Below are 25,842 nucleotides of genomic sequence, written 5' to 3' on the forward strand. Positions count from 1 at the left end.
GCTGGGGTTGGCTGCCTGCACAGGGTTTGGAAGCGGCCACAGTGCACAAATTTCAAAGGTATTTATTAAGGAGTTTAGTAATGTTGTAATATTGCGCCTAAACCAGTAACTCATGATTCCTGGAGGCCAAAAAAAAATAAAAAATCTTCAAAGCAGAAAATAGCTTTAAAGTGCTATGCAGTAACACGGCTGCTGTGTTAAAGCAATAAATACTGAGGCAACGTAATCTTAAAGCTATTTTGGGCTATATGTAGTGCAGAGGGTAATATGCCTGCTGCAAAGAACATGTACTAGCCAGATCACAGAGGGGGTTATTCTAACTTTGGAGGAGTGTTAATCCGTCCCAAATGTGACGGTAAAGTGACGGATATACCACCAGCCGTATTACGAGTTCCATAGGATATAATGGACTCGTAATACGGCTGGTGGTAAATCCATCATTTTTCCGTCACTTTTGGGACGGATTAACACCTCCTCCAAAGTTAGAATAACCCCCAGAGTGTATGTAATGCAAAAACATCAAAATAACTCTGCTGTTTAGTGTTCTTTCTGAGAGCGAACATAGTTTTATCTAGTGGAAGTTTGGACTCATTATAAGGAAGCTCAGAGGGCAACTATGCCTCCTGCAAAAGACATCAGAGAGTGCATATAATGCAAAAATGTCAAAATAACTGTGATGATTAAAGTTCTTTTTGGAGAGAGAACGTATTTTTGTCTAGAGGAAGCTTGGAATTATCGTAAGGTAGTGCGGAGGGTTGATGTGCCTGCTTCAAAGCACGTGTACTAGGCAAATCATAAAGTGCATATAATGTGGACTCGACCTAAACAGATTAGAGGCTGTACTCATGACTTACTTTTGGGTGGGTTTTTCCCCTTAAACGTTGCAAATCACGTCGGCACCCCTAATTTTATACTCTGGATTATCTCATTGACATCTCAGGTATTACGTCATCTGATCGCCACGTAGTCAAACAATCCACTCATGTATAGAAGTGCCCGACAGCAGGCTAACATCAACTCCCGCAGAGGTCCGGTGTTGTCAGAAACAGGATGAGGACAGATTCACACAGACACACCGGAATGTCAATCAATCCACGCATTTCAATTGCACTCACGCAAAACTAGTGAAATCATCACTGCAGTCACAGACCCACAACCCTGGGGAAGGGGATATCATCATAAAGCAGATTCACAGGCTACACCGCTCCTTAAGATCCTAATGAAATGTCTCTCAGTCTTAGACACTAATCGCTAAAGGCCAGTGTCACGCCTCTGTGGCACATTCACTGTCTAGACTTTTCATTGTCCCTAGAGTCCATGCCCAATAAATAGACGTTTTAGTGTTGCACGCATGTAGCGTGAAGCAGAGTTTTCTGTTTATCGCTTTAGGAATAAACAGATAAATGCACGTTGGCACACGTTGAAGCATGTACTCTAGAAACTCCCTCTTCACAATTACACATTAAGGTCTGCCTTGTTATGTCATTCATTCCATTTAACTTCAGACACATAGCGTGCCCAGCAGTTTTCAAAATGTCTGCTTATTGTGGAGTTGCCTCCGGATGTGCACTGTAAATCGTCGGAAGCCATGGAGTGCAGACAAAAGAAAAAAAAGGTAGTTTGCTTACTCTGAAGTACATCGGCAGTCGTGCAATAATCCATGTAACCGGGTCAGTCTGCAAGGTGTGACAAAACAGCCTCAAGGCGGGAGAAATGTAAAGCGTTTACAAATTACATCAAGTGATTTTTGAAAGGCAAGCCCACAAATGAATGAAAGTGATGGGCGTGAGGTGGGAGTGGTTAAAAGCCCACAATACTTACTACAGGTCAAAGCGCTTGCACGCTCGACCTAACAACATGTTTCCAGTCTGCATTTACTTTTAAAAATGGGGAAAAAAAGAAAATCAGGCTCCAAGTGAGTGACTCCCTATGTTGTCTTTGATGAATACCAGGCCAACAGCTGAGTAAATAGATAGCAGCACCTGCAGTTAAATAAAAAAACAAAAAAAGAAGATGAGATATCCTTAAATAACAGCATATGTCAACATATATTGAAGGATAATGTAAATATTTACGTGTAGGTGTACTGTTCTGTTATATTTGGCTGGTTAATTTGCTAAAACAAGGCAGACTAAGTATGAGTGAATGTTTATCAGTTAAATACATGTGGAAGTATACGATTTTATGTATAATTTCTCACGAAACATAAAAAAGTTGTAGATAAATACTGATAAAACAACCAAAAAATAAATAGGAAAAAATACAGACAGAAATGTTTAAAAAAATAAATACCATATAACCAGGTGCCCTATTTATAATTACTTTAGTATTGCCTTTGTGTTTTGAGCCTGATGTGATAGCTGGGCGCTTCTGATGAGCATTCCATCTTTATTAGACTCAATATCCTGCCAAGGATGTTGTAAATTTCTTTTGGAGTGTTTTGTTTTATGACTGCTGCTATTTCACAGCATACCAGACTGTATAGTATGCTGTGGAAAATTGCATTTGTTCTGCATTGTTGTCCTTCTTTCTTTGTTTCTTTGTTTGTTTCTTTCTCAAAGGCAAGAGGCTTGCAGTCAACACCAGACTGATTGACTTTTTTAGGTCTGTTTTTACCAATACCTTTTTATTCTACTAAAATTATGTTTATAACTTAGTTATTTATAGGGTTTTCAGCCAGTCTTCAGCCATTAGTCTGTGATTGGTGTCATTCACGGTTTTCATCAACCCACTCTGGCATGCACTGAGGGGCAGTGTACCAGCTCATTCCAGCTATGAGTTACAGCTTGCTGCCCTTTCACAAGGAACACAAGTTCACACAAAGTAGTTCCTCAGTGCCAGGAAGTACTATAATAATGTGGGTTTTGTTAGACCAAAAAAACTTTTTTTGCACGTAGCAAATGATTTTATTTACCTTGATGAGGGCCTAACATATTCTTAAACAATGAAGCTTTGTAAAAAAAAATGACAAAACAAAACAAGAATTCCCAAAATGCTGGCGGCCAACACCAGACTTATTGACTTTGCCAATGCTTGTTTATTAATGTTTTATCAATGCTTATATGAACCCTTGTGTTTTTACTATGAGAGTGAATGCATGTGTTTAGTCATTTAAAACCAATGGGAGATTCTCCACCTACCTCCAACATTCTCCTTCTACAGTGGTTCATCAGCGGTATACTTCTTCTTTGTACATTGCTACTTTTAATATCTGAAAACACTCCTATTTTTTTTTTTACAACAAATGGATTTTCAGTCTCCATTTTAATCCACTTTTTGTGTCTCTTTCTCTTTTTCAGTTTCTCCTTCATTCATTTGAAGTTCTGTTCATGAAAGTGCACTGGCCAAGAATCATTCGTTGTGAGTAACATCTAATGTTATCTACATTAAAAGAATTTTAACATAAATATTTTGTTTCTCATTAAAAGTCTTTATGTATGCCGATAAATAAGAAGGGAGTCTTCATTTTAAGTCACTGCAAAAGTAAAAGCATTTCTGTGAGCCACTTGACAAAGCCCATACGTTTGAAGTTTGTAGGATGTCCTGTTGTCTTTCCCACTGATAATTTGTCTAGTGGGAAACAAGCGAGATAAATACATCTTAAAAATTCATGAGATAGTGAACATTGTTGTTTACTTTTCCATTGCATTCATTTTTCAGAAGATTTGGCAACAATCGCTCCCCAGCGCTGTCTGGCCACTAGGAGAGGGCAAAATAATCTTTTGTGTATTCCAATGAGGTGGAAGGATAAGCTGAAACAACCAGCAAAAATTGTGACACCAAAATACTCCTATGGGCTAGTTGAGATGTGATTGACTAATAACAAGTCAAGTGCTGAAGGTTCCAAGGAAAAAACAGCCAGTGGCTGAAAGAGGCTGACCAAAAGCCTCTAAATGCAAGCGTACAATCCATTATGTTTTCCATGAACGGTGCAAGTGCCCCGCACATTAAACCTAAAAACCTGCACACCGTTTCAGAAGATGTCTCTACATCAAATTTTGTCTTGGATGAGATCTGTACCTGGAAGGGCATCTCGTTTTCAAACAGTCAGATTTGCTGCTGCACTGGAAAGGACAAACTACTTTTAAATACTATGCACACGTTTACTGCAAGAACTAACTTTCCCTTTAAGACTGTTATTCCTAGAGGAAAATCAATACCACATGTATCGCACTGAGATGTTTGTACTTGAGTTAGGACTAATTGGACCTCCAACAGGGGAAACTCAAAATACTACTATAGATAATGGTAGTCAAGAGAGACAATGCGTATGTAGGGCCTACTGATGAATATGCTTTCCCAACAGTTCTCTGAGACAGATTAAAATGAAGGTGTATTAAGTTGGCGGTCTTATTAATGTATGTTACGTTTCTGTATTTATAATGTTATAAGGCCTAGCTTCATGTCCTTTTTCACCGTAAATTTTGTAACTGAATGGACGTATGAAAGAATGACCAACTTTCTTGAAATTTCTTGTTAACTGCAAAGAACAGGTCCAAATAATGAAAATTATTTACTCCCCTCTCTCTTCTAAGGGTGTTCCATGTAAGCAAATAGCATGTATGACAAGAGGATATCTCACTTACGCCTCAAGAGCTCTTATAGGCCCATAATCATGCCTTTCAGAGTCTTGTTGAATCTTTCAACAAGGCCATTGGTTTGGAAGTGCTATTGTGTGGAGTACTTGTAGGTTACCCCACACTCATCCCACATGGCCTTCAGGTACGCAGAGATGAACTTGGAGCTCTGTCAGACACAGCCTCTCTGGAGAACCCAACACAGGTCTCTGTTGGACCTGGCTTTTTGACAGGGTCATCCCCAAACATTTTGCCTCCTTCCTCCTATTTTTCCTGACCTGTTGTTGTTGGCTTTTGATCTCTGGGCCCTTTACCACTGCTAACCAGTGCTAAAGTGCATATGCTCTCTGTGTAAATTGTACTATTGATTGGTTTATCCATGATTAGCTATTTAATTTACTTATAAGTCCCTAGTAGAGTGCACTATATGTGCCCAGGGCCTGTAGATTAAATGCTTCTAGTGGGCCTGCAGCACTGGTTGTGCTACCCACTCCAGTAGCCCCTTAACCTTGTCTCAGGCCTGCCATTGCAAGGCCTGTGTGTGCAGTTTCACTTCGGCGTTTAAAAGTACTTGCCAAGCCCAGAACTCCCCTTTTTCTACATATAAGTCACCCCTAATGTGTGCCCTAGGTAACCACTAGAGCAGGGTGCTGTGCGGGTAAAAGGCAAGACATGTACCTGTGTAGTTATATGTCCTGGTAGTGTAAAACTCCTATATTACACTAAAACTCCTAAATTACACTACACTACTGTGAGGCCTGCTCCCTTCATAGGCTAACATTGGGGCTGCCCTCATACATTGTTGAAGTGGCAGCGTCTGATCTGAAAGGAGCAGGAAGGTCATATTTAGTATGGCCAGAATGGTAATACAAAATCCTGCTGACTGGTGAAGTCGGATTTAGTATTACTATTCTAGAAATGACACTTTTAGAAAGTGAGCATTTCTTTGCACTTAAATCTTCTGTGCCCTTCAACAGACACCTGGCTAGGTTTAGTTGGCAGCTCCTTGTGCATTCACTCAGACACACCCCAAACACAGGGTACTCAGCCTCACTTGCATACATCTGCATTTTGAATGGGTCTTCCTGGGCTGGGAGGATGGAGGGCCTGACCTCACACAAAGGACTGCCACACCCCCTACTGGAACCCTGGCAGACAGGATTGAACTGAAAGGGAAGCTGGTGCATTTCTTAGACACTCTTTGAAGTCACCCCCACTTCAAAGGCACAATTTAGTATAAAACAGGGCCTCTGCCCTACCTCATCAGACACTTGCTGGAGAAGAAACCTGAACCAGAAACTACATCCTGCCAAAAAGAACTGCCTGGCTGCTCAAAGGGCTCACCTGTTTGCTTTCTACAAAGGACTGCTGCCTTGCTGTGGCCTGCTGCCTTGCTGAACTCTTGTCTGGCTGTGAAAGTGCTCTCCAAGGGCTTGGATAGAGCTTGCCTCCTGTTCCCTGAAGTCTCAGGACCAAAAAGACTTCTCTTTTTCACTTGGACGCTTCGTGCGCCGAAATTTTCGATGCACAGCTTGTTCCGCTGCGAGAAAAACGCCACACACTGACGCTGATCAACACAACGCCTTCGGGACGACCGGAACTTCGACGCACGGGCTTGCAAGGACAACGCCGCCTGACCTCCAGAGGAGAAATCGACGCAACGCCTGCCGTGAGAGCAAAACTTCGACACACAGCCCCGCAGAACGACACGCAGCCGGAAAACAAGCAGGAGAATCAACGCACAGACCTGGGACATCTGGTAATCCCCACGACCCACAGAAAGAGACTGTCCGCGCGCCGGAAAACAATGCATGACTTCCCCGCGTGAAAAATAACGACGCAAGTCCTTGTGTGCTGGGAAGAAATCGACGCACACACCAATTTTCAACGTACCTCTTATTCTGTGGACCTTTGCGGAGATTTTCCACTCCAAACCAGGTACTTTCTGCTTGAAAGAGACTTTGTTTGCTTTTTAAAGACTTAAGACACTTTGGGGGTCATTCCTACCCTGGCGGTCATGGACCGCCAGGGCAGGGGATGGAGGAAGCACCGCCAACAGGCTGGCGGTGCTTCTTGGGCCATTCTGACCGCGGCGGTAAAGCCGCGGTCAGAAAAGGGAAACCTGTGGTTTCCCGCCGGTTTTCCCCTGCCCCAAAGAATCCTCCATGGCGGCGCTGCTCGCAGCACCGCCATGGGGATTCCGACCCCCTTCCCGCCATCCTGGTCCTGGCGGTAAAAACCGCCAGGAACAGGATGGCGGGAACGGGTGTCGTGGGGCCCCTGGTGGCCCCTGCACTGCTCATGCCACAGGCATGGGCAGTGCAGGGGCCCCCTAACAGGGCCCCATAATGATTTTCAGTGTCTGCTTTGCAGACACTGAAAATCGCGACGGGTGCCACTGCACTCGTCGCACCACTTCGACTCCGCCGGCTCCATTCGGAGCAGGCTTCATCGTAGAAGGGGGTTTCCCGCTGGGCCGGCGGGCGGCCTTCTGGCGGTCGCCTGCCGGCCCAGCGGGAAAGCCAGAATGGCCGCCGTGGTCTTTTGACCGCGGTGCGGTCTTTCGGCGGTTCCCGCTGACCGCCTTTATATCCCTTTCCAGTGATATCACTACAATTTCACATTGCAACTTTATTTGTTTTGACCTGCAATTATCCTGATAAATATTATATATTTTTCTAAACACTGTGTGGTGTATTTTTGTGGTGCTATATTGTGGTATTGTATGATTTATTGCACAAATACTTTACACATTGCCTTCTAAGTTAAGCTTGACTGCTCGTCCCAAGCTACCAGAGGGTGGGCACAGGCTAATTTTGGATTGTGTGTGACTTACCCTGACTAGAGTGAGGGTTCTTGCTTGGACAGAGGATAACCTGACTGCCAACCAAAAACCCATTTCTATCAATCCCCATCTGTGCCCTGGCCACCACAGGTATAGTCACCCACCTTAGATGAATGGCCTCAGGGTACCTTGTGGCATGATCCACCAAGTTCAGAATAAATCTGTTGCCTAAGGCAGACTTGGGGTCCAGAGGCCCTACAATATCAATGCCCACCCTTTCAAATGGTGTTCCCGCTAGAAGGAATGGAACAAGGAAAGATGTTTTGCTTTACCTCTGACTTTCCATAGAGCTGGGAGGTTACAGCTGACCTCTGGAATGCATTTGACTACATTCTCACCCAGAACCATTAAAAGTAGGTGACATGCTGGTCAAAGGTTTTAGCCTGCTACAGATGTTCTGCGTGTCGGATGTGTCAAGCTATCTCCAGTACGAAGCCCGGTAGCAATGGAGGAATCACCAACAAACGGGTTGACGCAAGCTCAGGGACCTTAGGCTCACTATACAGGAGACCATTCTTCTAATGAAGGAGGATATCACCAGAGGTGTCTGGAGCTGCCTCGGCCTCAGGTTGCCACTGTAGGCCCTCAAGAGGGGGGCACTCTTTCTGCGGCTTGCAGAACTTTGCCTGGGATTGCCTGACTTCACTTTGTCACCCGAATAACTCAGGTATGTCTTGCATGTCAACAGTGTCTTCCCCTGTAAGCTAGGGGTTGTCATACTTAGGGTGAGCCTCCTTGTGGACCGTTGAAATTTCAATTTCAGAGGTGGGTTTCCCATGTCCCCTGCCCTTTCTCTTCTTGGCAGGCACCTAGGCTACTCTATCAGACTCCAGGTCCTTTGGACCATCGTGACAGGCTGCCATGGACTTATGGTCAGGCATACTCACTCAGGCAATCACCACATCTCCCAGAAGGACCTGAGTTCCACCTCTTTTCAGATATTGTGCTCAAAGTAATTTCCTAATAGACATTCAGATGGCATAGCTGGACTAACAGCTACCATTAGGGAAACCGTGATCCTTCCCCCTCAAATTGATAGAGAACTGTAGCCATTGGATAGAGGGTCACTTGGTTCCCTGCTTTCACAACCTAGTGGACTACATCAGAGACTACTTGCTCTGAGGACAACAGATGACACTTAATAGCAGTCATACTGGCTCCTGTTTCTTTCAAAGCTTCCACCCTCTGCCGTTGATGGTGACCCACTGCTTTTACTCTTTAGTATTGTCAGGCATGTGAGCCTTGGGGATCATATCCATGTCTCCTGGGTACCCTAGGGTAACATCTGTACCCCCCATAAAACTAACTGGGGCAACCTCTTCCTCCACTACTGCACAGGCCATTCTCGAGGTAGGCCTACCAGAGGGGGGCTGCTACCTGTGGCATCAGATGGCATCCCCCTTCCTGTGCTCGTGCTGGTAGCATTCATAGCACTTGCCCTGGAAAAAGGCCCAGGGCTTCTTCCCTTAAGGACCTTTCTTCTTCTGATCAGGATTCTACAGGGATTCTTTAACCTGAAACTTTTCAGGGAGTGCCTTTCGAGACCTCATGGTGGTTTTCCCTTTTTCTCCCCTTGTTCTTTTGATAGGGATGTTGTCCACATTTCTTGGGGCCCCTCTCAAGGTAGCTTCTTTGAAACTCTGGTACTAACCCAGAGATGAACCTCTTTGGAGGCTCTGTAGTGAAAGTGAGCTTTGAGTCAATCAGATATTGGAGCATCTCTGCAAATCAATTACTGAACATGTCTCTCTTATAAGTAGATTATGAAGCCCATCATAGTCACTAATTTTGCTGCCTATTACCCAACCAACTACTGCATTATTGAAGTAACCCATGACATCCACCCAGGCCTGGTAAGGCAGTTTCTGCCTGTCCTTAAATTCAAGAGGTATTTCTCTGGGGTAAGGCCAAACTTAACATAATAGGTATCTTTGGTGGGAGCATACTTCATCTTATCAGCTTTATTTAGGGCCATTAGGACATTCCTCCCAGTGACTGGCATATGATTACAGAGTCTAGCTTCTACCCTCCTCTAGGATTCTGTGCATTTACAAAGATACACCATAGGCTTCAGAGACCACTTGCCAGTGTCATCCCCCACCACGTTAAGCACTACATCTGTGGACTGTTTAACTTCCCCTCCCCCCCCAGAACCTCTGTGCCTCTGCTTCCATCTTTACTATACTCCTTCTGGCCTTTGGGTCCAATAGGTTCTGGTTCATTTCTTGCACAGCAGAAATCGCTTCTCATCTATGCCTATCCTCTTCTCCTCTAAGGCTCTCTCAGCTTCTGCCTTTTTCCCCCCTCCTGGGGCCTTTCTGAAGCTGCTTCAGCTTCCCTCTATTCAACTATTCTAGCTTTTTCTCTTCCATGGCCAGAGTAGCCAGTTGCAACCTCAGCTCTCTCTCAGCTTGCTTGTCCTAAAACTTTGCAGGAGTTAGGCTGAGGGAGGTCATACTGCTCTCAGCCCTGGACAAGGTAGCAGACCTCACTCCTGTGGGCCCATCACTCGCCTCTGGGGCCATTATCATGTCATTATCTCCCTCCTCTTCTATCTCATCATCATCCTCTGCACCATCATCCTGCCACTTTGACTGCACCATTGGACTTTTTTCCAGGATCCAATGGTTATCTAATACCCCAGTCTCCTGGAGTCTTTTGTTAGCTTCAGCCAGTTCTCCGTACACAAATTTTTCAGCTCTCCCCCAGTGAAACTTTCAATGTTGGTGATAGCCACTTTCATTATTGTAAAAATCACAGGTGAGGATAGGAGTGAAGTTTAGGGAGAAGTAAAAAATGCTTAATTAAAAATAAAGGAGAATTTAAAAATCAAAAACGGATTTTAATGTCAGATTATAAAAGTTTTTTGTTTTAAACAAAACAGTGCAAAAGCAGAAGTAATGGATCCCTCAGCTGAACACCAATGTAAGAAATTGGTGTGTTATTTGAAGGGGGTGTGAACCCACCTCTAATAATAACGGGAGTCCTTGTCACGATGAATTACTAAAGTCACTAAATAAACCTGGACTCAAACCTCAGGTAGCTTGGCATAATAGCCGTCAGACTTAATTTACAGATTATACGTAAATTATTTATGCAGTACTCAAACAGTAATAAAATGAAAACCCAACCCAAGAAAAATCCCAAACAAATTTAGAAAAATAGAGTAGACTTTAATAAATAAAATTACACCAAATCAACATAAATCCAATAGTAGAACCAGAGATTTGGATTTTTAAAGATTGAAATAAAAATAACACCATATAGCACTAAGCACTGATCGTAGTTATCTTGTTACGCTAGAACAGGTCAAAGTCAAAAGTTAAGGACTCCACAGCAGAGCGATGATTAGATACAGGACCAGGATTGTCTTGGTGCAAAATTTACCTTCTGACTTGGAAACTTGTGTAGGAAAAACGTGGTAATTGACCAGTTCTCAGTGGGGCTAGCTGCAAGGTGGATCCGAAAGGGGGCTCTATGAGTGCAGGCTACTGAAAATCGGTTGTTGACAAAGATGGAGACGCTAAGAGCAGGCAAAGTTCGAAGTTCATGCTTATGAAGGCCTTGATGTTGATTGGATGCTACTCTGCATTGGCCTCATTGAAGTCCTCTAGGTTCAGACTTGCAAACTTTTCTGTGAGTCAATTTCCCTCAGCAGTGCAAACCAGCAAGCGGAGGCCAGCAGTCGATATTGACAACTGTGGCTTGAGTGGCTGTCCCAGTCTCTTACTGTTCTCTAGGTAGAAAGCTGGCAAAAGTATCTAAGTCCCACTTTTTGAAGTTGGGGACAGGAGAAATACACACTAACACTAGCCAGGGGTCCAGGACCTGGGAGGCACGACTTCGGGTTTATGCCTCCCTTCAACAGAGACCAGCAACAGGGTCCAGGCCCTGTCCAGTGGGATGGGTCAACCTGTAGTTGTGGGGGGAGATGCCTCTGGTAACCTGTTCTGTCCCTGTTGCTCAAACAGGAGATCAGCCAGCTGACCCTTGAAGTCACTTCTGGGGCCCTGGGTTCAATACAAGCAGGTCCAGTCTTCATTCAGCTTTCAGACATATTAGCAGTACTTCTTCTTATCTTCACAGGTCCAGAATTGTTCTGAGGAGAAGTCTGGAGGTCCAATTGTATACCCAGTGCCAGCCTGTGGGTAAAGGGGAAGCCTTTGTCCACCTGCTAAATCATTTCTGGTAAGATTCTGTACCCTACTGGGTTTGATGCTAGCCTGACTAGAGACGCAAAGAAGAGGCAAGTGATTGTGTTCACTTCATCTGCCAGTGACAAGGTAGACAGCCTTTGAAATTCAGGAAGGGGCTAAGCACATCCCCCCAGGCCATCCTGTCTCTCCTAACACCTAGAGCCCTTTGTCAACCGTCTGAGAGTAATACACAACCATAGGGGCACCGTAAGGGGTCAGGTGAGAGCTGGATCCTGACAGGAAAGCCATTTGGTTTTAGGCAAGAAAATGACAACTTTATAAAATTCAACTAGACCATTAAGTTGGATTTTAAATTACTATAAACATTAGCCGTTCAACCATTTTTCTGGCTATTCCCAAACTGAATTTAGCACTTATTAAACATAATGATGTAAACCAGTGTTAACCTATGGGAGAGCCAGCTTTACAACTGTGACTTGGAGATTTGTCACTGCCAGGTAGAGGTCCAAGTGGGTAGGATCAGAGGGGCACAATGTGCCTATACGTTTTTGATTTATGAAAAATCGTTCTCCTTCTTTTTATAAAAAGACAACCATCTAGGGACGGTTAATTCCAATAGTTTAATGCAAATGGGTGCAACAAGTTAATCTGCAAATTTAAAGGGTAATCTGCAAATGTAAAGGATGCTTGTACTGGCTTTAATTGATCGAATCACTCAAAGCTTTGTGATAACAAAGATTTATTCTCTTTGAGTGGTATTGCAAAGAGTTAACAAGTGAGCTGTGAAGTGTGTGTTTTTCATTGTGATTGTATTTATATAGTGGTTACTACCCCTGGAGATGTTGAACGTACAGTAATGTAAGAAAGGAACTGCATTAGGGTATTACCAAAACCTATATTTTTGAAGCACCATTGTATCTTAAACCTTTTTGCATATTTTGTAGCAGTCTATTTTATACTATGTGTAATGCAAGTTGAAAATAATGACTTACATATTCAGTGTGCTTTCTGTGGCAGGCAGTGACCTTGTAGCACTAAAAATACATAAATACCAACATACAGACCTCTACAGTGTATTAATAGAGGTTTCATAATGTACTATAGAGCATTTCCCACTGAGTAACAACTTTTTTTAACTTATTTTTCATTGAAATATAGAGCATTTCCCACTGAGTAACAACTTTTTAAACTTATTTTTCATTGAAACTGTGGATTATTTTATATGTAGCTCCGTGATGGTGAAAGACCAAAAATTTTCAGAATATTTTGTTTTTTAGCCACACATTTGACCCTGCAGCAAGTGCACTGACCCTTTCCCCACTGCATGCAGCATCACAGTTCCCATACTTTTTTTTAATCCACTTCGGTCGCTGCTGCCAGGACATGTAAAACATTAAACATACACGCCCTACTTTTTAAATACCAGGTACCCTGGCCTATGAGCATTTGATGCCTACCTTAGGGGTGACTTTCAAGTGTAATAAAGGAAGATTTAGGCATGACCAAAGATTTGCCAGGTCAAATTGGCAGTTTAAACTTCGCACACAGGCAGTGGCAAGCCTGGACACATGTTTGACAGGGCTACTTTAGTGAGTAGCACAGTGAATGTTGCTGCCCTGTGGTAGCATTTAACATACAGGCCCCGGGTGGTACATGTGGTACCATATACTAGGGATTTACCAGTAAATTAAACGTGCCAATTTGGGTATGCCAATTTTAACATGTAAAGGGAGGAGAGCACAATCACTTTACTGCAGGTAAGCAGATGTAAAGTGAGCTGAGTCCAATGGCCTGCAATAACAGGTTCAGAAAAAGAAGTAAAAACTCTGGGAGAATACCACGCAAAGATTTGAATTTCCATCAATGGACATAATACTTTTCTGTCTCTGTGGCTTGATTGACTCTATGTAGATGACTGTAAGCATGCAAGAGAGTCCAGACACCAAAACACAAGCAGCCTACATGTGCTTGCAAAAAACCTAAAGCAGTAGTGGCAATAAACGCAATTCCAATAGAAGACATTAGACAAACCACCTTGCAAGGACTCACCTTATCACAGAGGCCATGTAGTTGGCTATTTTCGTGCTCACAAAAGCACTCCCTCATGTCAAGGAAGACACAACCCTCCAACAAAGAAGTCACTGGACTGCACTCCTAACATGCATGCAACATTGCCCAGATACACTCTAATATGGCATAAGCAATTTCAGGCCCAGCAGCTCCAGCTACAGTGAAACACCATAAACACATACACCAGTGCCAATCAAAGCCCTCCAGCCTCAACCCGAACACTAAAATCACTCACCCTCAGATCATTGAATAAGACATGGTCTTCTAAGGGACATTAGGACCAGAACACCGGTCTATTATGGTAACGCCTCCAAAGTATGTGGAAAGCCCTGGAATGTCGAAAGTGCTACACGGAAGCAAGCATTAGCCAGTGCTTAATTTGATCTGGTGGTTTCCGGTGCGGAGCACCGGCACTTATTTTTGAGGGCCGGCACTTATTTTTCTGCCTCAAGCGTTTACTGCGAGCAAAAGCCACATATAGGAAAGATGGGAAGTGAAAAACGAAAAAGCTTCACAAAGGGAGAAAGCAGAAAGCTGCAGGAGTGTACTGGATGGGCGGGGAGGGGCTGTATTAAAGGGGCGGCGTGTTTCAGAGGAGAAAATGTGTGCTAAATATTGCACGCACACCGCTTCATTAGTGTACACTTTTCGAACCCTCAGTGGACCAGCAACCAGCCTCGAGCCCAGAGGAGCAATACAGTATTGAATAAAGGATGTCAGAAGGATGAAAGGCAGTCATGGCCCTGCCATGCTTTGTTTCTGTACACAGATCTCTGCAGCGGTGATCCCACCCGCTGAATCACAATTCCATGGCAATGTTGGAGCAGCGCCGTGAAGTAACCACAATGAGACACATAGCACTTCACAAAGACAAACTAATAAACGCAGTTATAAGCTCGCAGCTGCTATTTTTTCAGAATAAAATAAGGGGACGTCCCGCTCTACCGTTATTCGTTCTGGCACAATAAAGTCGCTGCTTTTCAGTTCCTATCTGTGCATGTAGCAACTTTACATTGTAATTGTGTTTTTTTCACCTTTGGTGTCAGCCAAGTGTGCGTTTCCTTCTGTTGAGATTTATTGCTGATAGGAGTTCTCTTTTCCTGGTATTGGCACTTATACACTGTTCTTTCCTTCCTCCAGTCCAGCAACTCCTGGTCTCTTGGCAGTAATAAAAACTGTGGACAAGAGAGACCTGCCATAAACTAGCGCTGTGAGGGAGCACTGCTTGAGAAGCTTTATGTGCATTGTTCTGCAACTGGAACAGTGTGTGCATGTAGATTCTGCGCTGCAGGCCTTGAAATAGCAGCCTTTCCAAAGCAGTTCTCTATGTCAATATCAGCCTGTGGGCACGGGGAAGTGCTTAATTTGTGAAAATGTTTTTTAAAAGCAAAAGGCCTAAAGTTGTTTTTAATAGGCGTTCTCCACTGTCTCTGCTGAATGCCAGGGTTACGGAATACCAAGGATGCCGAGTCTTGAGTCTAACCGCTATCACTTTCTTCCAGCACCCGGCACTTCCTGTCTTTTAATGTCCTTCTTGCAGCATCTTTTTCAGGCTCTTTTCTTCCTTGTTCTCCGTTTCCCTCTCTGTCTGATTGTCAGTCGTTTTCCTTTTATTCAGTATCTCCCTCATCCACTGGACCATAGACTGAGGATGAGAAATAGGATCTGATCCATAAAAATGAGTGCGGGGAGCACCACCTGCAGGCACCACGGGCGTGGATTAGAACTGGCCACAAGTGAATGGGTGGATTAGAACGGACGCCCTTGCAGACGTCACACACTTACGTTTGTTGGTGGTGTCCCACCTGTAATGGAGCTGGAGTTCATTGTGATGTGCCAAAGGGCTCGCAGCGTGCTGCCACTCCCAGGGGATCCTTCCTCCGTCAGGAACTGCCGTTCCAGCTCAGGAAGGACCACGAGGTGTTTCAGATAGCCTGGTTTTCTGTCACATGACATATGAGGCCTTCAATGCTTTGCATTCTAGGTAGAGTCTGGGGTGCCTGCAGGCACCTGGTAAAGTTGTGAGATGGTGGCTCCAGAAAAGAGAAAATCAAACAAGGAGTAACTTAACTTTTACGCTGCCCAGGGACGGCTCCTCCATTACGGCAGAGGAGGGTTGTTTCCCCTGTCAGCAGCGGCAGCTGGAAAATCTTTTCAAGAAAATGATAGTAAACTTTGTTTATCGTTTCTTGAAAAGGGGCGGGCATTGGTGGTGACGAGCATTTGAGGGAAGTTTACAGAGCAACATCCCTCAGTGTGCATGTATGTTTGGCCAGCCATCTCGAGCCTGCTAAACACACATGCGCAGTAGGCTCTCTCCAGTCCGGCAACACAGTAGCCGGGCTGAGGACAGCCTGCACAGGCTCCCAGTCTGCCCGGGAGCACCCTGGCTGGGCGCTCCCAGCCAATCCTGATGCTGCTTTAAGCATCAGGATTGGCCGCAGGGCAGGCTGGAAGCCTGTGCCTGCAGCAAGGAGACGGAAGAGCAGAGCGGCGTGTGGCGAGGAGGTAATTTTTTTAAATTGTTATTTATTCCCCCCATCTCCCCCTGCGCGCTGCCCCTTCTGTTTGTTGTGAGCCGCGACTGGGCGTAGCCCGAGGGGGGGATGGTTTGTGGAGGTGTCATACCCCCCTAAAAAATGTACTCTGCAGTAAATAGTTGGGTACAAGTGCTTTCAGTCAGGTAATGTGAGGTGTCTGTCGGATTTCACTTGGGATTTTTACAAGTCCACATTGACAAACACACACACTCTTTCATCTATGTATTGAAGGCCTTAAAAATGTTGATTAGCTGAAAAAATATTGCTTTTTAAGTACCCCTAACAATTGCATTCCTCTCTTTCCACTGCCCCTTAATCCCCCTGTGCTTCTCATATAAGTGTTTTAACACAATGACCCAACGTGAATGTTGGGAAATCTGAAGCTCGCTTAACCCCCCCCCCCAAAAAAAAAGATACTGACCAAGAGACGCCCCTGACAATGCCAGGAAGAATCTTAATGCTAGCTGGATGGCTAGGAATTACCCAAACCCAAATCAGGAGGAAGCCAGGGAAAGGGGAACAATTGCAACATGGGGATTTTAATCAGAGGGTCGATGTAACTTTAAGGCCACTACAAACATATAACTTCCATAAAAAGTATTGTCTCAAAAAAGCCTAATTACAATGAGTAACAGAGCACTCTAAGAGCAAATTGACATTTTGCTTGGGCCTCTGAAACTCTTTGAAAGGTATTACAATTGCCACTTGTATACATATTTATTGGTCACATAACCCATGGATAAGGAGTCAGTCAGTTTTGTTTACTTTAGGATTAAACCTGTAAACCTACTTCATAGAAGCACAAACCCTTTCTAAATTTGATTTCTGTGATGATATCAAAGGGCAAAGGGTTATCTGTCATGTGCTCTCACTGCCCGTTTGATGATGGTCAATGTCCATGTGTATAGTTTACACAATAAAGCTATCAAAAATGAAAAATATTTGATTTAAAATGAATTGTTCAGTAATAAAGTATTTTATTTTCGTTTGAAAAGAAGCAAGACCACATATCACTACCACGTGAAGAGTAGTAGTATGCTGTTAAAATAAGCAGACATTATATTTTACACCTTGAAACAAATACATGTAAACGCTTTTTGCAAAATGCAAAGATCTTAATTTTGACCATACTTATTTCAATAGTTATTTCAAGCAGAATTTAGACACATACGCACACAGCTGGTGAATTTCTAAGATTTGGCCTCTACGTGAAAGTCACAAAATATTTTGTGCACCTGAAGGTCCTATTGGATGAGTTTTACCTCAACACTTTCTTATTTCTTACTTCCCAGTTTATTACTTCTACAATGTTAGTACTCAAAACATTTCAGTATTTAAAAAATGACTCAAAAAAGGAAAAATTAAAAAAAAAATGTGTAGGAAAGGGTCAGGAAAACTAAAAAAATAAAAAAGCAGCAGGAAAAATAATATTGGTAAGGACGTGGAAAGTTAGATTACATGGTTTCCCCCAAACAAAGACAAAAACGGAGAAACTAAAACTACCAAAAAGTAAAACCAAAGCAGACAAGGCAAACATGGTGAAAAAGAAAAAAGGCAAGCAAAAAGAAAAAATATGGTTTATGAGGGTTTATCTGGGAAGTAAACAAAAAGTGTCAATCAATCAGTCAATAATTTATAAAGCGCGCTATGTACCTGTTAGGGTTTCGAGGCACTAGGGGGGTGGGGGGGTGCTGCTATCGTTCGAAGAGCCATGTCTTGAGGAGTCTCCTGAAGGTGAGGAGGTCCTTGGTCTGGCGTAGTGAGGTTGGGAGTGCGTTCCAGGTCTTGGCGGCGAGGTAGGAGAAGGATCTGCCGCCAGAGGTCTTGCGCTGGATTCGGGGGACGATGGCGAGGGCAAGGTTGGCAGAGCGTAGTTGACGTGAGGGAAGGTAGAAGTTGAGTCTGGTGTTCAGGTAGGTGGGTCCGGTGTCGTGTAGAGCCTTGTGTGCGTGGGTGAGGAGTTTAAAGGTGATTCTCTTGTCCACGGGGAGCCAGTGGAGGTCCCTCAGGTGAGGGGAGATGTGACATCGGCGGGGTATGATGAGGATCAGGCGGGCGGATGCGTTCTGGATGCGTTGGAGTCGTTTGATGTCTTTTGTTGGGATGCCTGTGTAGAGTACGTTGCCGTAGTCGAGTCTGCTACTGACGAGGGCTTGGGTTACCGTCTTTCTGGTTCCTGTTGGAATCCACTTGAAAAAGCATAAAGATAACTATTATGGATAAAAAAATAAAGTGATGGTAAAGGAAATCAAAGAAAGTGTTAAAATGAGAAAAATTACAAAAAAGAAAAAATTGAGAAGCAGAACATTCAAAGTAATGCAATTGGGAAGGCACAATATCTAAATAATGAGATGTGTTTCTTGGATGAGAAGAGTGAAAATTGCAGTTTAAAAACCTAAATCATGATTGTAGAATTAGGATTTGATGATTTTCCTGATCACTAATTCCATGTAATGCTGTGGAAATTTCAAGGAAACTGGTGATGTGCCACTTGGTCCGAAGCCAGTCCCTTTGGTCCCCTTAACGCCAGACGTCCCTGAAGTTACAGTGTCAGCCTAGCACCATGGGTAGGGAAAACGGGCAGTAGAGAGAAACATTGATCCAGAGTTGAAGATGGTACGTTTCAGTGCCCAATGGTGTTGAAACAGGTCTCCCTTTATGGCATAGGCTTCACCTCACATATAGAGTGAAAAACTCACTATAAGTACAACTACAAGTGTCTCAAGTAGACTCAGTACAAAGTTAGCTGCATATGCAAAGGATAACTCTCCCACCGCCTCACTAGTGTACACTTTTCAAGACCTCAGTGGTCCAGCAACCAGCCTTGATCCCAAAGTAGAAATAGAGGAATCTTGAATAAAGCAGAGTCAGTCCAAATGGGGACCACAGAACATGAACCGGTAAGGGACCCTTGGGGATTAATGGGTCGGGAAATAGCAAAGTGAAGAAAGTGCTACTACAGGGTGTGAACTATAGTGACAAGTGGAAATCTAATGCAAACACAGAAGGTTGCCAGGCACTGAAAAAAAGGAAATAACACTCTTTACAGTGTCACCACCAGTGATGATCTGGAAGTGATCTGACATAGTAAAAACATAAAACTAGGTTTTCTCACATGCACGCGCCCTTAGTCTCTGCTGTCCCAGACACCATGTCCTAGTCAGCTGCCTATGCCAGGAACCTCTAGTGATGTTTGCATGCCCTTTCTTTCTGTGGTTAATGTGTGGTGAGTGTGTAAAGGCCCTTAACTTGGCTTGATGCCTTAGTGGGGACCACTTGTGGTTCCCTCTGGATTATCACATGGTTTAAAAACTTTAAAGGTAGATGGTTCCTTAGCACAAAATCTATTGGGAATATTCACTTGGCAGATTTTTGGTAACAGTAAGCTATATATAAAGGTGAGAAAGCCGAAAGTTGGATGATGACCATGCAGAACGCTTGTAACATCCACCTTGTCAGAAATCTGTGTATATTTATTTGATTTAAAATGAATTGTTCTGTAATACAGTATTTTTTTTTCGTTTGAAAAGAAGCAAGACCACATACCACTACCACGTGATGAGTAGTAGTTTGCACTGAGTTGTATCCCTATGTCTAGGGATTTATGTAAAAGTCGTAAAAGTCCCGAAAGCCGAATGTCTATGCAAATAATACCAGGAAACACAACACATACATTTCTGACTTTGATACTTTCTTTGTGATTTTGGCTCCATATATCTGAAAGACTAATGGTCCAATTTAAAGTTAATTTAAAGTTGAAGTTTGGAGGGGAAAGGTAGTGAGGTAGTGGAGGATTTTATATCCGCCTCCCTGCCTGCCAAGTTTAGAAATCACCGCTGTCCCTGCGGTGAACTCTACGGCTTTGAATGAACCACTTCACAGCAGTTCATGCAAAGCCATCTACAATGTTGGTGTGCGTCAATCGTTGCCGAGGGAGTTTATGCCAAACTTTTAAAAGTTCTCACTTTTCTAAAAACAGACTCCCACAGGGGGCGTTTGTTTTACGAAAAGTAAAAAATGAATGGCCCCAAAACCTTGGGAGATTTCTCCGTGACCTGGGGGATCATTTTTTATTTTCACTCACGCCCACGGACAGAAGATTTCTGGCGGTGGCAGGCAGTAAAAAGAACAAAAAACCCTATGTGAGTGCCCACTCAATATGGGGCAGAGGGTCAGATAGCTTACTTCTGACGTCCTGTACTCACTCGGGCTGTCAGAGTAAAGATTACTTCGAAGGAGTACGTTTCACACTCTTAGCGTAAACTCAGCAGTCCGCCTGAGTCAGAATTGGGTTGGCGCAGGGGCATAATGGGCACCCCTCCAACACCCCCCACCCCTCCACTCCCAGTGCGGGTGAGCTTGTCTGCGTTATATGAAGGGGGGGGGGGGGCTCAGCTTGTCTGTCCTGGGTGTGTGGCTTTTGTAAAGCAGCTTCAGTGTGCATCCTGCCCTGAGCACGTGAAGAGATGCGAAATAACAACTTTTTAAGTATTTTCCTCCTGAGCTTGTTAGGTCCCTTACAAGAGCAGATGAGCCCCCAATACCCCCCCCCCCCCCGCACCCACCCCCTTTCCTATGTAGAATCCATCTTCCATAGATCACTGCTTGTCTGAGAGGCCGCACATAACTTATTGGGCAGAGGTAAGGTTGCTACTTATCCAAGGGGAAAATGCCCATCTGTTCACAATGTAACATTCTGCAAAGGTCCCAACATGCTTCTTAAATAGAACTTTATATGAAATTACTTGTATTCATTTTAATATGGCCTTTCTGTCTTTGCTTATTAAAATTTTCAATCAGAGGTCAGTAGAGCTTCTGTAATACAAATGTAAATTGTTTTCCTCTTACTTGTTTAAACTATGAACTGATAAGGGGGAAAATGCCAACCTGATTTTTATAATTGTTCTACAGGCTAGGACATTAAAATACCGCTCGCTCATGCCCGTGCAAAACCGGTTAGGTGGCAGCCCTAGGAATAGCATCTGTGCAACTCCAAAGAACACAAGCAGGAATCTGCTCAGAGGGTACAACATATAGCTAGACTGTTGACTGAGAGGTAAAGGGTGTGAGGCGTTGATTGCACATGGGTGGGTGCTTGTGGTGGGTGAGTGCTAAAGAAGTGGACCCTTCTGCGTAAGACTCTCCTCCAACATCAGTCTTTTTACTCAATGACTAGCACAGTTGTGCCCTACACAGGGATTTTATTCGGTCAAGTGTCTGCAATAAGGGGCTAGAGATAGCATTTTTTTAAAATAGTTAAATGCAGTCAAGATGCCATCCGCATATAGAATAAACCAAGGTTAGGTTTTGTGTGGGGATGAAGTTTATTTCAGTCCATGCAGATGTATTGAAAAAGTAACAGCATTTCTTTTAATGAATGGGAACCCATTAAGATCCCTTTTAAATGTATTACCCAAAACAGCGATTACCCATGCCTGTGTGGTCTATCACATACATCTGCACTATTTTCTCTATCAGTGTTTTTTTATTATATGCACTACCTAAAATACTAGTCAGGCTATCTGTAGCGGCCTTAGAAGGAATTTTAGAGGTGGTACACTTTAGGCTACAGTTAACCTATGGGGAACCTTATGGGATAAAGTATCCCCTGTGTAGATTTTAAGGATATTAAAAGTCACCAAGGAGTTCCATGGCCATTTAGAGGAATAAGCGTTAAGGCCTAGTTCCTTTATAGAGTTATGGAACTCCAAGGTGGCTTGCAACATCCTTATTATGTACTCCAGGGAGCACTTTATTCCTTATAATACCTGATCATGCCATCACCTTCCCCATTTGATCTTTCATAAGAAAGAAAAAGCATGCATGCAAACATGAAGAATAAAAATAGAATATTTAGTGCAAAATTAAACACATCTTAAAAGCTGTTAGGTATTTATTGCAAAAGGATATTAGAATTGGTTTAATACAAGTCAGTGTATTTAAAAGGTGCAGTATCTGGGAATGTATAGGAACATGCAAAAAGGTTCTGACTTGTCTACACGCACCTTATGAGCTCAAAAATAAAAATGTTGTAAATTTTCCCTCTCTGTTTATCATGGTGCAGCTAGAATAACAGAGTAGAAGAATGCAAGCAATGTTTTGTTTTCCTTTTTGTAATAGCTGCTTTGATTATGCTCCATGACCACCTGACTTTCCCCTATCTGCTGGCTCTTGTAGCATGCATTGTGACATCAGAACTCAGTGGTAATAAGTTATTACAGTTGAGGTATGGCGTAAATTATAATCAGTGACTAAGTGTGTCACAATTAGCCGATTATTTAAAAAAAAAAAAAAAAAAAAAAAAAGGGTTTTGAATACAGGGATTGCAGAATATACAGATATCAGTGGTGAATCATTAGCCCCCACAGCCCCTGCAGTACTGGGCCTCCCTGAGCTCCAGTGGGCCCCCTCAGCACAGTACACTGACTGGGACCGGTTAGTTTGATATGCTCGTACACACAGTTACACACGGTGCTCTGTCCGGCACTGTGCACATGCGGCAGTCCCCTGGCCAGAGAGCTCCTGACTGTATTGGGGGGCCTCCATGTACTTTGCAGGGGGTCCCCTCAAGTTTCATTATGCCACTGGGTTGGCGGACTGAGAGTTTGGTGGACACAGTACTCTGTCACCATTACGTTGGAATACCCTGTCCACTAAACCGTAAAACAGGCCCTAAGGGGCTAATTCTCAAAAGCATGTATCTTTCATTTATCAGTTTGCAATATAAAACAATAATGTCGCACAAATTTTAAGTATACATGCGCATCCACATCATCACAGAATAATCAAAACTGGCTTAGATAATATGGGTCATTATAGCAGTTAAGTGGCGACTAGAAGGAGACCTAGAAATGTAGGGGCTGAGCATTCCAATGGGTACAGGGTATGCACATATACATGTGAAAAAAAAACCTGTTGTAGGTAGAGCAAGACATGAAGTAGGTAAGTTCAACTATTGACGTCTTTGTCAGGTTCTAGTATGAAGAGGTAGTCTCGGATGGGGTGCCAGATATCTTTAGCCCTGGAAGTTAGAAGCTGCAGGGAGGCATGACATTCGCTAGTGGTGTCACAGAACGTCATATCTCAGAGCAAGGCATGGCTGGTAAGGACTCTGCTGCTGCCCCAGTGCAGGGTAATTTGTCATTTGGCTAGCAACAGTGCTACTGCGTGAAGCGTCGCAGTCCCAGATCCAAGGACTTAATATATCCCAACAATGATATCAACAGATCAGGATCAACTATTCGGTCAATTATAGTGAAGATCAGAGCGAAAATAGCCCCCAAAAAGTTTAAATAACACAGCAACTCCAAGTTAGCTGTGGGAAGTCAGCATGGTCTTCCGCGCATTTGGGGCATTGATGTGATCTCACGTGGTCCAATTTAGCTAGTGCCTTTGGCGTCACAAAAGCCTTTATGATGCCAGGAAAAGGTACTATGGGGTACTCTTTAAAGTGTTCTCATAAGCCTTTGTCACTGAGGCTTGAACCGTCCAACTCCCAATTAGTTAAAATGCAAAGAGCACATTATTTTCAATTTGTACAAAAAGTATATGAATGTTGTCATTTTATTCCTCTTTTAACTGACGTTTCAGATGTTTTGGGGCTAATTCACAAAAGCATGTTAAAGTACGTAAAACAGTACCAAAGGATTTCTACTTTCTGTACTCCAAAACGCCTTTGTGAATAGGCCCCTAAGTTTCCAATTCATAACCAGCAAGGGAAAGCTGTTGGGATACCGAAAGATAGAGGTAACTCTAAAAGGCTAGTAGGATTGGGGTAGGAATAGGCGCATATGAAGCCCTCATTATATGGAATGCAGAGGATTTAAATGGCCAGAAAGTGCAGGGTCCAGGTACCTTTGCTTTTAAAGTCCATTTGGAGTGTAGATGAGTCTGGCAATGTAACTGACCTTGTTGTAGTGCCTGTCCGCTTCAAATACAAGAATTGGCAAAGCCAATAGGTCTGGCCTATGCAAGAGCTATTGGCTGTGCTAATGTGTTTTACCCATTGTTGTACACCAGCATGGCTAAAACTTAGTGGCATAGAAGAGAGGTCATAGAGTAGAATGGTGAAGAGTGGAGTAGAGTATCCTAGAGTTGAGTGGCCATAGAGTGTAATTTATTGCAGTGGCATAGAGTAGAGTTGTGGGTCTTGGCATACAGAGGATTGGCATAGAGTAGAGCGGACTAGTGTAGAGGGCATTCGTGCAGAGTATAGTGGTGTAGTGTGCAGTGGTGTAGAATGCAGCGGAATATAATTAGGTGGCATACATTAAAGTGTTGCATAGTAGAGTGCAGTGGCATAGAGTGCAGTATTGCAGAGTGGAGTGATGCAGATTAGAGTAGAGTGCCATAAAGTATAGTGGTACAGAATAGAGTAAAGTGGCATACAGTGCAGTGGCGTAGAGTGGTGCAGAGTAGCGAGGCATATAGTGGTGCAGAGTAGAGTGGTGTAGAGTGGTGCAGAGTGGAGTATAGTGCTGTAGCATGCAGTGGCATAGAGTGGAGTGTTGCAGAGTGCAGTGGTGTAAAGTGCATAACAGGTAGTAGTGCAGAGTAGAGTGGTGTAGAGTTCAGTGGCATAGAGTGCAGTGTTGCAGGATAGAATGTTGTAGACTGCAGTGGTGTAGAGTGGCATAGAGTGCATTGGTGTAGAGTGCAGTGGTGTACAGTAAAGTAGTGTAGAGTGCATAGAGTGCAGTGTTATTGAGTAAGTGGTGCAGAGTAGAGGGCAGTGGTATAGAGAGCATTGACATAGTGTAAAGTGGTGCAGAGTAGAGTGCAGTGGCATAGAGTTGAGTGGACTGGTGTAGAGTGCTTGGGCATAGAGTGTTCCAGAGTACAGTGGCGTAGACTGCAGGGGCATAGAATTCAGAGGCGTACAATGCAGCATCATAGAATGCAGTGGTGTAGGATACAGTGGCGTAGAATGCAGTGATGCAGGTTAGAGTACAGTGGCATAGAGTGCAGTGGTGTAGAGAGGCAGAGGGTAGAGTGCATAGAGTGAGTGGCGTAGAGTGGTGCAGAGTAGAGTATAGTGGTGTGGAGTGGCGTAGAGTGCAGTGGCATTGAGAGTAGTGCTGCAGAGAGCAGTGGCGAAGAGTACAGTAGTGCAGAGTAGAGTGGTGCAGAGTTCGGTGGTGGACAGTGCCGCGTTGCAGAGTAGAGCCTCATATAGTTCAGTTTTGTAGAGTGGCGTAGATTACATTGGCATAGAGTACATTGGCATTGAGTAGAGTGGTGTAGAGAGCAGTGGCATAAAGTGGATTGGCTTAGAGCGCAGGTACGTAGAGGGGAGTGGTACAGAGTAGAGTGAAATGGCATAGAGTGTACTGGCATAGAGTGCAGTGGTGTAGAGTTAACACACATGATCGCTTTGCAAACACACCACCGAGATCTAAGACCTCATCACCACCCTCACCCCTGTCTTCCTCATTGAGACATGGGTCCCAGCATCGCCACAGCAACATTCATTGGATAAAAGATCACCCACAGAGACCGCACCAAGAAACCCGGAGGAGGGATTGCCATCATCCACAAAGAAAACATCCACTGCACCACCAAGATAGAAGACACAATCTAGACCATGGAACACCTCAACTTTGAACACCATACAGCCGGAAAAAACACCATCAGAGGCACCATTGCCTACAGAC

General features: G+C 43.8%; 1 protein-coding gene across 4 annotated transcripts in view; it reads left to right on the plus strand.

The window, feature by feature from the left end:
* Positions 1-25,842, plus strand: part of LOC138268326 (death-associated protein kinase 2-like) — a 430,402-nt gene that overhangs the window by 149,333 nt on the left and 255,227 nt on the right. For all 4 annotated transcript variants that reach the window (XM_069217857.1, XM_069217856.1, XM_069217855.1 and 1 more), the window contains exon 2: positions 3,300-3,360. The gene's annotated coding sequence lies outside the window, so the exon portion shown is untranslated. The remainder of the gene's footprint in view (positions 1-3,299; positions 3,361-25,842) is intronic.

This window comes from Pleurodeles waltl, chromosome 12 (assembly GCF_031143425.1).
Source record: "Pleurodeles waltl isolate 20211129_DDA chromosome 12, aPleWal1.hap1.20221129, whole genome shotgun sequence".
NCBI classification, from domain to species: Eukaryota; Metazoa; Chordata; class Amphibia; order Caudata; family Salamandridae; genus Pleurodeles; species Pleurodeles waltl.